This window comes from Monomorium pharaonis, chromosome 8 (genome assembly GCF_013373865.1).
Source record: "Monomorium pharaonis isolate MP-MQ-018 chromosome 8, ASM1337386v2, whole genome shotgun sequence".
NCBI lineage: Eukaryota > Metazoa > Arthropoda > Insecta > Hymenoptera > Formicidae > Monomorium > Monomorium pharaonis.
Window position 1 is genome coordinate 21,040,731 of NC_050474.1, and position 13,524 is coordinate 21,054,254.

The following is a 13,524-nucleotide window of genomic DNA, read 5'->3' on the forward strand; positions in this document are numbered from 1 at the left end:
CATCTCAAATGTATAAAATTACTTCATATAGAAATATATTGCTAGAGAAGAAAGTGGTATTATATTTTGTCAATAAACAATACTTTAAGTTAAAAATTTTTCCATTCGTCAGTATGTCGCACGATTAATTCTAGATTCAAAATTATAGAGTATCCAACACTTAAAACGTTATATTTAAAATTTCGTAATTGAAGAGTTAATGTGACCTCTCCATTGAAATAGATTTAAAAAGTTGGTTTTGCATTGAAGAAACACAGAATTATAAAATTATATATTTAGTCAAAATAAAAAGAAAATATAGACTATAGTATTAAAAATCTTTGTCATACGGTGTGTAAGATGCTACGTAATTACGTGGCTATGCGTCACTTGATTGGTTTTCGTCGGCTTTGACGGTTCAGTAATTAAACCTCGGTTCCAGCTTTCATTACGGAAAAATCGATCGTGAAATAGTCTTGCGCAAGTCATTTTTCTTTTATTATAAACAAAAGAAAAAGGACTTTATCGAAAAGGTGGCATTACGAACATTATGATTCGACAACTTAATTCGAGAGTAAACCAGAGTTAAATAATAAAAACCCCACATTCAGTTTGTGTAAGTTTCCAAACTTTACAATTTTGCTTGTTAAACATTAACGTGTATCCTGCAGGCGCTAGTGTCGTAAACGTGATGTACTCGTTGAATACAATCGCGCGGAGGAGACTCTTCTCACCAAAGTTATATTCGCGCGAGGGAGAAGGAAGCACCGATCACCCGCTCTCTCTGCGTCGCGACGGCGGCGGCGGCGGCGGCGGCGGCAGCGACGGCGACGGCGACGGCGGCGGCGGTCGCCGCATCGGATAAGGCTCGAGCGTTTAATATGCACCGGCGTGCGGCGCGGCGAAATATAACATTGCGCGCACGTTGCATAAGATCATAAATGAGAGCAGGGACCTCCAACCTCTCTGGATGGAGTCGTCATCCTTTTCTGACCTCGCTCCGCGTCGTCGTCATCGTCGTCGTCGTCGTGCGGCTGCGCTCCCCGCTGTTTATGTCGACCGTTACCGCACGCCGTGACGCCCGCGCGTCGAGAAAAATTTCGAACGCAGAAGTTCTCCCCCTACGGTACTCGATTTACATGAATTACACCGACTACCGCGCGCACAATGCCCGGCTCGATATTAAGTATTGAATGCGCGCCAACCCCGGGCAGAGCTCTACGGAACGTTGTTATATTTAGCGCCGCTAATTTACGTATCAGTCGCGTTAATTTACGTGATTTTAACGTAATTAAATGCGCGCTTGTCCGCACAATATGTATTTGCTCAATATGGCTCGATATGATGCCCGATATGACAGAAAAGTTATATAATGATACATTTTAATTCATGCGTTTATTTCGCCGCATTAGCCCGTATGTGATTTTTATGTAATTAAAATGCACATTTGTCTGCGCAATTAATACATGTCCAATTTATTTTCACTGCATTAACTGGCATGACTTTTACGTGATTGAACGTGCACTTGTCGATACAATTTACCCACCCTGTATCATTCGATGATAATCTCAATAAGATTAAATTAACTTTATCATACAGAGAGACACGCACGTGTGACGTCATTTTATTACGGATCGTATTTTCTTGATAGCAATAAAGTACAAGCAATCTTAACCCTCAGTTGGAATAATGATGTAAATAAATTACATGTACAATCCTCACACATTTCATTCTTCTCACCCTAATAAGCGCCATTTCTGAGCACTAAGCCCAGAATTGATTAATGGAGAATTCTACTCTACGATTTTAAAGTTAACAGTTAGGTTATTTGTGTTTATAAAATCTATATTAGAATTTTTCAAATTTATATGAACTACGATTCAGTTTTTTAACCGGCAAAAATTTGCGATTTATCTAATTTTCGGGAATATGAAGAAAAGAAGGGAAAGAAAGCAAATTGATCATATTATACCTCCTATTTTTTAATTTTTCATTGGAAAGAATTTTAAGTGAATCATTTTTACGTGCTAGTTTAATAACAGTTTATTTCAAAATTTGGTTTTAATGTTTACCATAGCTGAAAAAATTTTTCATGATTCATATCACTGAAACCCCTGGTCTAGATTATAAATTTTTTTCCCAATAAAAGTATGAAATGTATAAAAATTTTGTGTTACATGAATAAAGAGCCCATTCTTCTGGACGTAAAATTTACGTGTCAATACCAATATTGTAAATCATTCGGTAGCAATACCATTCTGGAATTAATACGTAAGAATAAAATATATTAAATCATAAATTAAATATCACTAGATCGCGTAAAAACTGTTTGCGACGCGCATTACACAGGCATTAGTCAAGCTTATTGTTTTTCTTATCAAAAGCAGTCGGCAGTTTCATAATTAATAAAAACTCGTTATATTAGACCCTTGAATAAACTGAATTTTTTTTTATAATGTTATCTCGTTTGTATTCCGCGTGCTTTTCGCGTATCTGTTTGCATTTCCGCGCGATGATATAACGGGAGAAAATTCAAAGGCGTGGAAACGGAATAAATGAGATTTACTATGAAGCCGTCGTTCGCGAATTATTAATTTCACATAGCGTTCCGGTTGGTAAACGAAAAAGAGGCCGGAGGAGCACATTACGCGCGTCTTGAGTGGCTATCGGGGTTTTTCTTTGCTCAAGCGGAAGAGTACGTGAAACAAATAAGATCCGCAGCGAGATCAACTCCCTCCTGCTGTGGGAAAATATTTCTCCTTGGAAGTTTTGACTCTTTTTGTATAATCGATCGATACATCTTCATTTCCTCGAGTATTTTTCTTGATATTACGGTACACACATATACACTTATTAATCTATTTCTGCGAAACTTTTGCGCTACATACATGTAAAGCTCGAGATAAATGGAATCTGCTTTTCATCATGCTTTAGCTTACAAGCTTTATGATTTTAGACAAGAGATTAATTATATATTATGAGATAACATTTTTTTCTCCTGTTGTCTTTTCCTTTATTCTCTTTTTTTCTCTGTTACATGGCTATTTTCTAATCTAGCAAAAAAGTGAACCACGAGATATTCAATAAAAAGAAATTAAAATCAATTACAAGTTCTTGCGTTAATTTCCTCTAGAGCAGAGTTATGGAAAACACATACACACATACCCACACCTCTCTCTCTCTCGATTGCCCATTAATTCTATACCATTTAAACAGAGTACGCGCCGCTGCATCGTTCTACTACCTGCCATGCGTTGCGGCCTTTCATTAATAATTCATGCTTTCTGCTTTACGGGGTCAACAGTGGACATTTCTTTATCCGTGCCGCAAGTCGAGCGCGTTGCATTGCACAAAGCCACCAACGGACGTGCGGCAAAGTAAAATCAAGCGGGCTGGACGCGTGCGAGTCTCGTCATACAGATTCCTACACTTAGCGTTTTGCAATATTTAAACGGAACTCGCCCCCGGGGGGAATAAAACGCTTATAAATCCCGTAGAATGTTTACAGATCCCTGGTCATTAGCTTTGCCAGACCGGCGGACCGTGCTTGAACCTTCCGCAAAGTGAAAAATTTATCGTTATCCTTTAACCGATTGCGGGAGGTAATTACGCGATAAAATAATAATGCCATTTCAGAACGAAATGCGCCGCGCGGAGACAATTGCTCGACGATTGCAATAGACGAGGTTGCAGCAGCCGCATAATCAAAATCACTTCCCCGCCGCGTTGTACGATCGATAAAAGCGTATCTTCCAGGCGATATTTTTTACGTTAAATCTTTACCTAAACGTAAACTGAAATATGCAAAACAGCTACGTGAGGTGACTAATTAAATCTCAACGTAACGAGTTAAAACTTCGTTGAATTTACGCGACAGTTTTTCTAAGTTAAAAACTAGACGGTACCTGGCAATGAAATTAATTGTTAAAAGTATTTCCCGGTTACGGGAGGATGGGATGACCGATACGGAAGGTACCCGGTGCGCTTGTATTAGTGGTGCATACCAGGATAACCGCGCGTATGCACCGAAGAACGCCATGTCGTCCCTCTCTTACGGTGGGTAGAATATAAATTTCTACGAGCACGTTTAGCGGAATTTACGAGCGTCATTTTAAGAACTGTTTTGCCTTGCTCAACCATATGGCTCCCACGTAAATATCTCTCACCCCGTTTCACCGTTAAAACTCAGTATTCAACCATTAACCGTACTCCTCATTCTGCCTACTTGTGACGCGTAAGTTCGCTTCTCGTCGACGTCATCGACATAATTAACACTTTAGTTAATTGTAACGAAATTAACGTGACTTGACCTAATTAGATTTCTCTCCCTTTTTTCATCATCGTAAAAAAAATCCATGTCACGTATATATAATTAATGATATTAATAGTAAGAAAGTGTTGTCAAATGCGGCAATTCGTACTATTTTTTATTATATTTCTCATTTAATATACTGATTGGTTTGCAAATAAATGTTAAAAATTGTAACTTGAAGTTTTAGATACCTGTTATCACAATGTTTAATTTGTCACCAATAACAATTAATTTATTATAAGCCTTTTTTAGGATTGCGATAAAAACTTGAGAAATTACTATTTACTTAGGTATTACTTCGAAAAATCGCTCAGCGTTTTATGTATAAAAGCGAGGAAAAGGTATTATCTCTTAATTAAAATATTACTTTTATCAACGTGGATCCCACACAGGAATTATAAAATTTTATATTTAATTATGAAGATATGCGCCGTGAAAGAAAGTTTAATGCATATTTTCTTTCTTTTCCAACGAAAATAAATCAACATTCAGAAAATAGTTAATGGAATATTTCTAAAATAAATGCATATATATATATATTCTATTAAAAAGGTATTAATAAATGTTTAAAGCAATAAGCTATTAATTCAATCCATTAAAAACTATTTAATTCAATTCATATTAATTTAAATCAATTTAAATCAATCTCTCTATAAATTAATCGAGACTCAAAGTTAAAATGAAATCGAAGCACTATTTTGGGATAAAACGGAAGAGAGATTAATGTCGTTTGCATAATCGTTAGATTTGTTTAACAATAATCACGCGAAAAAAGGCAGAGCGCGATTGGTACAAATCGAGATTTTCTTGGGAGATTCAACAACGCGGAATATGCATGCTCGATGATCGTGCCTTCGCGTCGCGTCTCGTCGCGTCGCGGCAATCATCGATATTTTCCCTGCGCGGCGGCCGACACGCTTCGCTCGTCGTTACTTGGAGAATGGGAAGTGCAAGGCGGGCAAAGTGAAAAATCGCGAGATGTCCCGGACGAAATTGGTCCACGGTCCATTCTCAGACCTCGGGCGTTCACCTTCGTCCATCACTCGACATATCGATTCGAGATCCACGGTGAATTTGCGTGCGGATCCTTTGTGCAAGAAGAACGGCCCCAGGTGCCCCGGTCGACGAGCCGTAATAGAAGGCAGTTTTCAGTTAGAGGAAGTGCGTTTGGAAACACTGAAGCCCACTCCCTCTGTCCCCCCCCTTCCCCATCCCACTTTCACCCCCGAAGGTGAAAGGGTTCCCCTTCGCCTTCCTTCGTTTTTATTCATTTTCACCTCTCCGCTTCCGGCTGTCAGCTTTTCTGTACATAAGTTACGTGTATATGCATTACGTGTATACGTATACGTATGGGTGCCTGTATGCAAGAGAGGACTCGCATTTTAGTTACATATCTGTTGTAGATATGTACGGCCGTGTCAGGCCTTCTCTGTACATTTGGTATATTTATATTTATATATATATATATATATGTACACGCGCGTATATATAGGCCGTCAGGACGTATGTACGTCTTCTCCGCGCTATATCCAGCGAAATAATTCGTAATGCAATGGCAGAAATAAAAAAAAAGGAAGAAAAAAAAAGAAATATTTCGTATAAAAGTTGCACGGTTAAAGGATCGTATGACACACGTGTAGGTACGTATATCTGTATATATGCGCCGCTCTGCGAGTCCTTGTCGCGTGAATTTGCCCTCCGCGAAAATTTCCATACGCGCGGCTACATTACGGTTTTTTAAGTGAAACGTCCAATTCCCGCTTCCGCTTATTTTCCGCCCTTACACGACGATGTAATTTTTCCCACTTGCCGATCTTAAGGGCCGCGTAAAGCAGCGAATTCTTCGCACGATTGTCGCGCCTTGTTCGAGACGTTTCTTTTTCTTTTTTGCCTCTTTCCTCCTCGCGGTGCATATACGCGCGCGAGGGAGGGAATTATACAGTGGAGTGCCGCGCATTCGCATAAAAAGCGTATTCGAGACGCAAGACGCCCATCCCGCATCCCGCACTCCGTGCCTCGAATTATCCGAATAACTTCGTCATGATCGCACTGTTGGAATTTCATGATCGCGCTTACCGCGGCCGGCGCGGCGACGGCGGCGGTCGCGCTCAAAATGCGGAAGCAATGTCCATGGGCTGTTGCCATGATGTTTATCGATAACCGGACCCCGGAGTACATTGGCAACTTGATATTTCCCATGGGGGCGAGAAACACGGGGGTGCGGAACACCGTTTGCGTTAATCACGCCTCGAATTACTTGCAATGAATAACGTAATATTATAACGTGGTGTAGCGTTTTAATCCAATCACACGAATCTGTATCGAGCTATTAAACGACGCGTCGGATATCTAAAAAAAAAAAGGGGCCGGCCCGTCCGTTCGAATTACAAGGCAGCCCCCCTCATTCGATCGTCCGCTTTATATGTATACATCCATTACAATCGATCTAAACCCAATCTTGCAATCTTGATATTGGCCCTCTCTTTATTTTCAATTATCGGCTATTACCGCGTCGGTTCTCTGCTTCTCGCTGATCTATACGCGGATCGACACGGTTTATCATCGTCGCCAGGACGATCGCCAGCCGTTACATCACGCGATTGCGATATATCGCCATTCGATTCGGACACGCCAGCGCGTTATTTATTTCGAATTTTGGTTGCGGTTTCTGACGCGAAAACAGCGAGCTGCTGCTGTTGCCGCTGCCGTTGCTTTTACTCTAAACCAGGCTAAAACCCATACCTTCGCCACGGAAAGAGAAAGAGAGGGAAGAGGGAAGCGAAGGGCGAAAGGGGAGAAAGGGCAGCTGCGGACTGTCGGTGCAGCGACCGCGCCGAGAGTCTCCGTGGTAAATATCCTACCCCATCAAAAACAGCGTCGGCAAATTAGCGTATACGGTAGCCGTCTGTCTACTTGGGGAGCCGAATACGCGAGGCATAACCGTGCACAACTCGAAACGACAAACTGCGCGCGTCCTCGTCGTCGAGGAAACGTTTCGGCCAGAAACCGCGCCCGTTGCATCTTTCTCGTATCTCGGCGCAGCGAAAAAAGAGAGAGAGAGAGAGAGAGAGAGATACGAGCTTTCCGGTGGTCACATCGGTGGAACGACGATCACGACGCGTAAGGGTCTCTCGTCGTCTCCGGATCGGCAGAATTTTAAACTCGACACACACGGTGAATTTGAAATTTCGCCAAGACAGACGGGAAGAAGCCAGCCGGCGGGTGACTGGCTGCCGGCGCTGCTTTTGCCGACCGCTCTCGCGTGAAACCGGACGGAATTAATCGAATATAAAACACGACATTAAGGGACGATCGAAGAGAGGATGCTTCGTTCCGTCCCGTCTGAGGGAGGGACGGGGGAGGGGGCGGAAGCGCGACGCGAGGCGCTCTCTCTCCCTTTTTCTTCCTCGCGCTGTCCATCAGTGGGATATTCTCTCGATATTCGCCCGTGTAAATTTCGCTCGGAGACGTTCCCGTCGTCCCCGGTTCACTTCGCCCTCGCCGGAATTCCCGTCAAAGTGGCAACGCGTTATCTCGATTCTCATCAATTTATTTTCAGTCAATTTATCCTGACGGAGATAATGCCCGCGCGCGAAAAATCGAACTTTTGCGAGGGGACAGATCGACGGCGGTGGATTTCCCCGCTGTTGCTGGCTAATACGGCGTTGCCGAAAGAGCAGGGATCAGTCACCGCTCGCGTTTTGTGGATTGTTTGTTTGAGCGTTCCCTTCCGCAAATAGTTTAGACAGAATTACCGGGAGGATTCGTAATCCCTCGCAAAAATACATGTTAGCCCGGTTTACCGGGCCCCCGCGGGTCTTGGCGACCAAGACGGAAACAACGATACCGCTTCGCCGTGGGCTCGAGGCGGACTGGAGACGGGGAGGGGGGAGGAGAAGAGGGAAAGTAAAAAAAAAGAAAAAGAGGAAAGAAAAACGCAGGCGTATACTTTGCGCAAATATTTTACTTGCGCCTCGAATGTTCTAAGTACGGCGGCTTCAGGCGGAAAGACAAATGTTAGGCGAAATGATCCGAAATGATTTCTTGCTTACTTTTTGGAATTGTACTTGCCTCGGTGAAACGTGAACGACGGAAGAAAGAAATTCGGAACAAAATAATAGAATTATATCGTCGGCAAAAGCGAATGTGTGTACCCGCACTTCGGTTAAATAATTAGATTCCGAGTTCGAACGTGCATTTTTCTTTTTTTTTTTTTTTTTGGCGGCTTGCCTTAAAAGGTATGTACGTTCGCCACTTAACGCGCGCGTGCAAAATCCGTAAGTTCGCGTCGCAAGAACCGGGAACGCTAATTCGCTCGACTGATTCTCGCAGGGAATTATTCAATCTCAGTTCGGTGCGCGACGGCGGCGCAGCCGATGCGACGCAGGCAGCCGTGACGTTAATTCTATGACGCCCATCTCGGCGGGATTAACACGCGTATGTAAATCGAGACCGGTCGTATTTTACATTTTCGAGTTAATATTTTAAGTTTTACCCGGGACGAATATAAAAGCCAAGAATCCCGTCCGCCCTTCGGTAAAAGTATGACCATTTAATTCAATTATAACGCGACTGCTACGGACGTCAGGACCCTACGTTTATTACTTTTTATCCCGAGGCAGCAGATTTATATGGAATTCGCCATACTTCCGTGGCAAGTAACAAGATTCATTTGCGACATTTCTTTTATTGCGCTCGCGTTAATTATACTAAAAATCTCGGGCGCAATCTTCCTTCCTCTCTCTCTCTCTCTCTCTCTCTTGGGGAAACGGACGACGTATAGGCAGCGATTTGTTATGTTGATCTGCCGCGAGAAAATTCACCTCCCACGCTGTATTTTGGTTATTATTCTGCGCCGCGTCTTCTTCTTTTATCGACAACCCTTTGTTACTTTAAGTTTTTGTTAATTTAAACGCAGGCAAGAGCAACTCTTTTTTGATCGACTACTCCCATGCGTCAGATAATGAGATGTTAAATGAATAATACTTTTTGCCATCAATTAATAAATCATAAAATCATAACGACACATTACAAACGGTTAATAAATAAATATAATTATTAATAGAACGTCAATTTATGTAAATTTCGACGTAAATTATACACCGTCTAAAGTGCAATTTAATTATGCGTTATCGCCTAGAGCCTAAATACATCAACATTACAAAAAGATGACGTCGGCTGAAGTGCGTGGCCCAATATAGTTTCGTGAAGAACACGATTATCAGCCGCTGTTCCTCCGTCGTGGAGAAGAGAAGCCCTTCTCTGAAATCTCGAGTTCTTGCGAAATCTCCGTGCCGCGTCTCCGCGCTGTAATACAATTCCGCGCATCTCGCGTTTTTGCACGAAAGGAAATGTATACCTACGGTAAAAACCTTCTCGCGCGTGCACACGCACACACATACACTCTGTCGCGATAACATACTGTTAGAATTTTTCGCCCCGACGCACTGGTGGAGTCTGCCAAAGGAGGAATTGTTCGGAACGCACGAGCGACTTCGTGCCCCGTCGATCGCGAGGCCTCTCGTCGAGCGCACGTTCTTACAATCCATATTTTCCCTAATTTACGAAGTGCAGATTTCCGAAAGTTTCGATTACGAAGTTCCCGGGTGTTTCGAAGCGCGACTATCGCCGTCTCCGAAAGTAATTTGAGCTTTCAGCCGAGCTTTTGGAGATCAACGCTGACAGGGAGAGAGGGGAGAGATACGGGGGAGGGCACGCGAATCGGGCTAACGACACGTAAAATTATCAATCTGGCGGCGACGCGATAGCTGTCGACGGCGATTTTGATGGAACTGCCGATTAACAAGTTGCCGCTGCGCGTCGAAGCGATCGCGATGTAAAATATTCGATGCTCGCTACGATCATTATTTTTTCACGATACGCGCACATACATATGTACATACATCTCGACCCGGGTGATACGCGAGGAATAAAATGAAAGCGCGCCCGCACTGTCGCTTTCGCGTTTTAAATTACAACGATTTATTAAATTATTCAATATAATATCTTCCGACGTGAAAACGGCGTGTGTGTGTGCGTGTGTGTGTGTGCGTGTGTGCATGCGTGTGTATGTGGCCGAGCGAGAAGAGAATTTAGCGTCAGCTGTATTAACGTGACAGTCGTGCTTTTACAACTGCGTAATTTAGCACTCGCAACGTTTATCGTTTAGCAATGTTGTTTATTTTTGCAAAGGATTACAAACTCGGCGATGTCTCTTTCACTCTTTAAATCGGAATGAGTTCATCATCATTAAAAAAACAGTGAATAAGTCTGATTTGCAGGGCCCCCTCACGCTTGTAACTGTGATCGTCAATGACATGTGCGCTGAAAAATACATAATTGTGACTGACATCGGGATTAACACAAAGGATTTCCTCGTGTAATTAAAACTAAATACAGGTAAAAAGGTCGTAAATGCGACGAGCCACCCCGTTATCATCTGTTTATTATGCAACATAAGCGATCCGAGTTTGCACTTCCACGAAGAACGTCCCACAAAGAATTTCAGAGGACCGTCGACACGTCGTTCGCCGTAATACCCGGCCGTAGGAAACAATTATCCCGGAACGTAAGATAACGCGTAGACTGCCGTGGAAATTTGCCAAAGCGCGGCAGAACGCTCGGTCGGAAAGGGAGAAACTGGCGTCAGGACGATCAGCTACTTCCGTTCCGTTCGGAGCAGCCAAAGGCTATCGTGCAACGACATGTACTCTCTTTCTCTCTCTCTCTCTCTCTCTCTCTCTCTCTCTCTCTCTCTCTCTCTCTATGTCTCTCCCTTTTGTAATGCACGCAAACGCGTGTACCAGGATCATCCTCGCCTGCTCTCGCGGTTTCATTAGCCCGGATATTATGAGGAAAGTTTCGGCTTCGGTCGGAGAACGCGCGGCGGCCCTCTGTCATTTGTCTTTCCTCGAATTAACGTCACCGCGGGTGAATTGGCCGTGATGTAGCGCCGTAATCGCGCCATTATCCTCCTCTGATTCGTGCACGAGATAAAGACGCACGAGTAGAGCGCGATATTTGCACGATCCACGGGCATTACGGCTAGATCCGGTCACGGACGGCGTTAACACCCGTTTCCGCCGCGATCCGCGTGCTGCATTACGCGCATATGTGAATTTACATTTCAACGAGTAAGCGCACTCTCCCTCCCTCCCTCTCTCTCTCTCTCTCTCTCTCTCTCTCACCCCTTTCTCTCTATTAATCTGTCGCGGTGTACCGCGTGTCTTTCACGACGCAATTTCTCTTCACGCCCGCGTAACTTCTCGTGTCGAGAGCGCCCATTGAGTGTCCATATTCTTCCGAGTCGACGCGACAAGCGTGTGCAGACTTTCATTGCGCGAGAAAGCATCGCCACCGCCGGGAGGAGAACGTCGGAAAAAGAAAGCGAGGGTAAAATTTATACGGAAGATAATATATCGGGACGCGGTATTTTGCCGGGCGTTCAGCCACGCAGAGAGGGAGATAAGGAAAGGAAGAAAGAAAGATGCGAGTGGCTTATTTTTGGCGTAAGAGGGCTCCTCCTCTCTCTCTCTCCCTTTCTTACGCGCGCGTTCGCGCGGTGCTAAAGAATGTCTCGCTTTTGATTTATGCTCTCTTCTAAAAGTTGCGGATGCACAAACATCGCCTGGCACAAGCCGGATTGTTCTCGCACCTTCCGCCAAGCACGCTCGTACAAGGATACTTTCTGGTACGGCCCGAAGATACAAAACCAACATGGCATCCTGCTTACAATTTATGTAGGAGTTTCATCCCGCGCTATATCCTGGATCCGTCAAGGGTGCCTTTGCAACGGAAAATATGTAATTGCCCGCAAGGCTTTTCGCTAAATATGATTAACGCCAGGGAACTTTGCGTGCGCGCGCGCGCGTGTACGTGTGCGCGGGAATTAGTATTAATTATTAATAGTACGTAATAATTATGTGCCCTACATCCAAGGCGGAAAATTAATGGGGGCTGAAAAATTCAGTAACGAGTGCAATATCCTCCGCGGAGACTAACAAATAAAAACTGTTTATATAAAAATAACAAGGCACCTTTTTTTGAAAAATAACAAAACAATAGCCGTTTTTAAATTATTCATCCCAGCAAGAATGTCACCGTGCTTCAAAATTTTTCACGTAAATTATTGAAAGTGTTAGCTCTCGATAATTGTGCCACCTACTGTTTATATTCGCTCGGCAGCGGTCGATACACGCATTGGAGCAAACTCGAGCACATATCGCGACGACGAGTATCGATATCCACATGTCAATGGAGAAATGTCTTCCTATTATTTTGCGAAAACAATCCGGTGCCGTACGGACGTCGTTATCTCCGGACAAGGCTTCTTACCGGCATTGAACGCGGCTCTTAACTTTCCCACTAATGTATCGGAAACTTTCCTCGGTTTTCCTCTCCCGATCGTATCGAGCGTTCCGCATCGAAATTAACGGATCGCTCGAGCGCAATTGACGCATCGGCGGCAAGAGTTCGGATTGAAAGACAAAGTAGGGAGCTGCGAACTGCCTGCGATTTTTTACTTCAGTACTGCGTGGCGAGAATGCAACTCTTAACGTGAAATTTAATGTCGCGAGTGTAACGTAAATGAGCGACAGCCGCCGCGCGCACGACAAACGATGAACCTACGGCATATCACCCTAATTACTCGATAAACGGTACAAATGATATTTAGAACATGTCAAGCTTAACATCCACTCGAAACTTCGCCGTTGCTTGTGCCTGCTTCCACCAACGATAAACTCCTGATTAATTGCGTGCAAGCCAAATGCGTTAGCTAACGTAAACAGCAACAATAGCGTTACGTAACGTTAGAATGCACTACTTGAATAAGCAACTTTTTTCTTCTATTTTCTTTGTTCTATCACCAACGAGATACTATTAAAGACGATTTTGCAAAAGCTCACGCTACTATTAAAATTTTAGTGATTAAGAAACTGATAAAGTATCAGTTTTATTATCATCCTGATAATTCGCAGATATGTATATTTAGAACTTGATAATACTCAATTTTTATTTAAAATCGAATTCAATTATTCATAGAAATAACTGTGCAAAAAGAAATTGTAATTTTGCGGTATTGCAATGTATAGGATATTACAGTATTACAAGTATGCATCTTTATTTATAAAATATATGCACAATAAAAAGTCACTAGTTAAACGTATTATCAAAATATTTATATTAACAATTAATTTTTTATTGGGTTGGCGATCAGTTTCTTATTCTTACTT

The 13,524-nt window shown here is 43.2% G+C and overlaps 1 protein-coding gene across 8 annotated transcripts in view; it reads right to left on the reverse strand.

Moving 5' to 3' along the window:
• The window catches only part of LOC105836922 (tyrosine-protein phosphatase 99A), a 282,921-nt gene that overhangs the window by 75,951 nt on the left and 193,446 nt on the right, over positions 1 to 13,524 (reverse strand). The window lies entirely within an intron of this gene.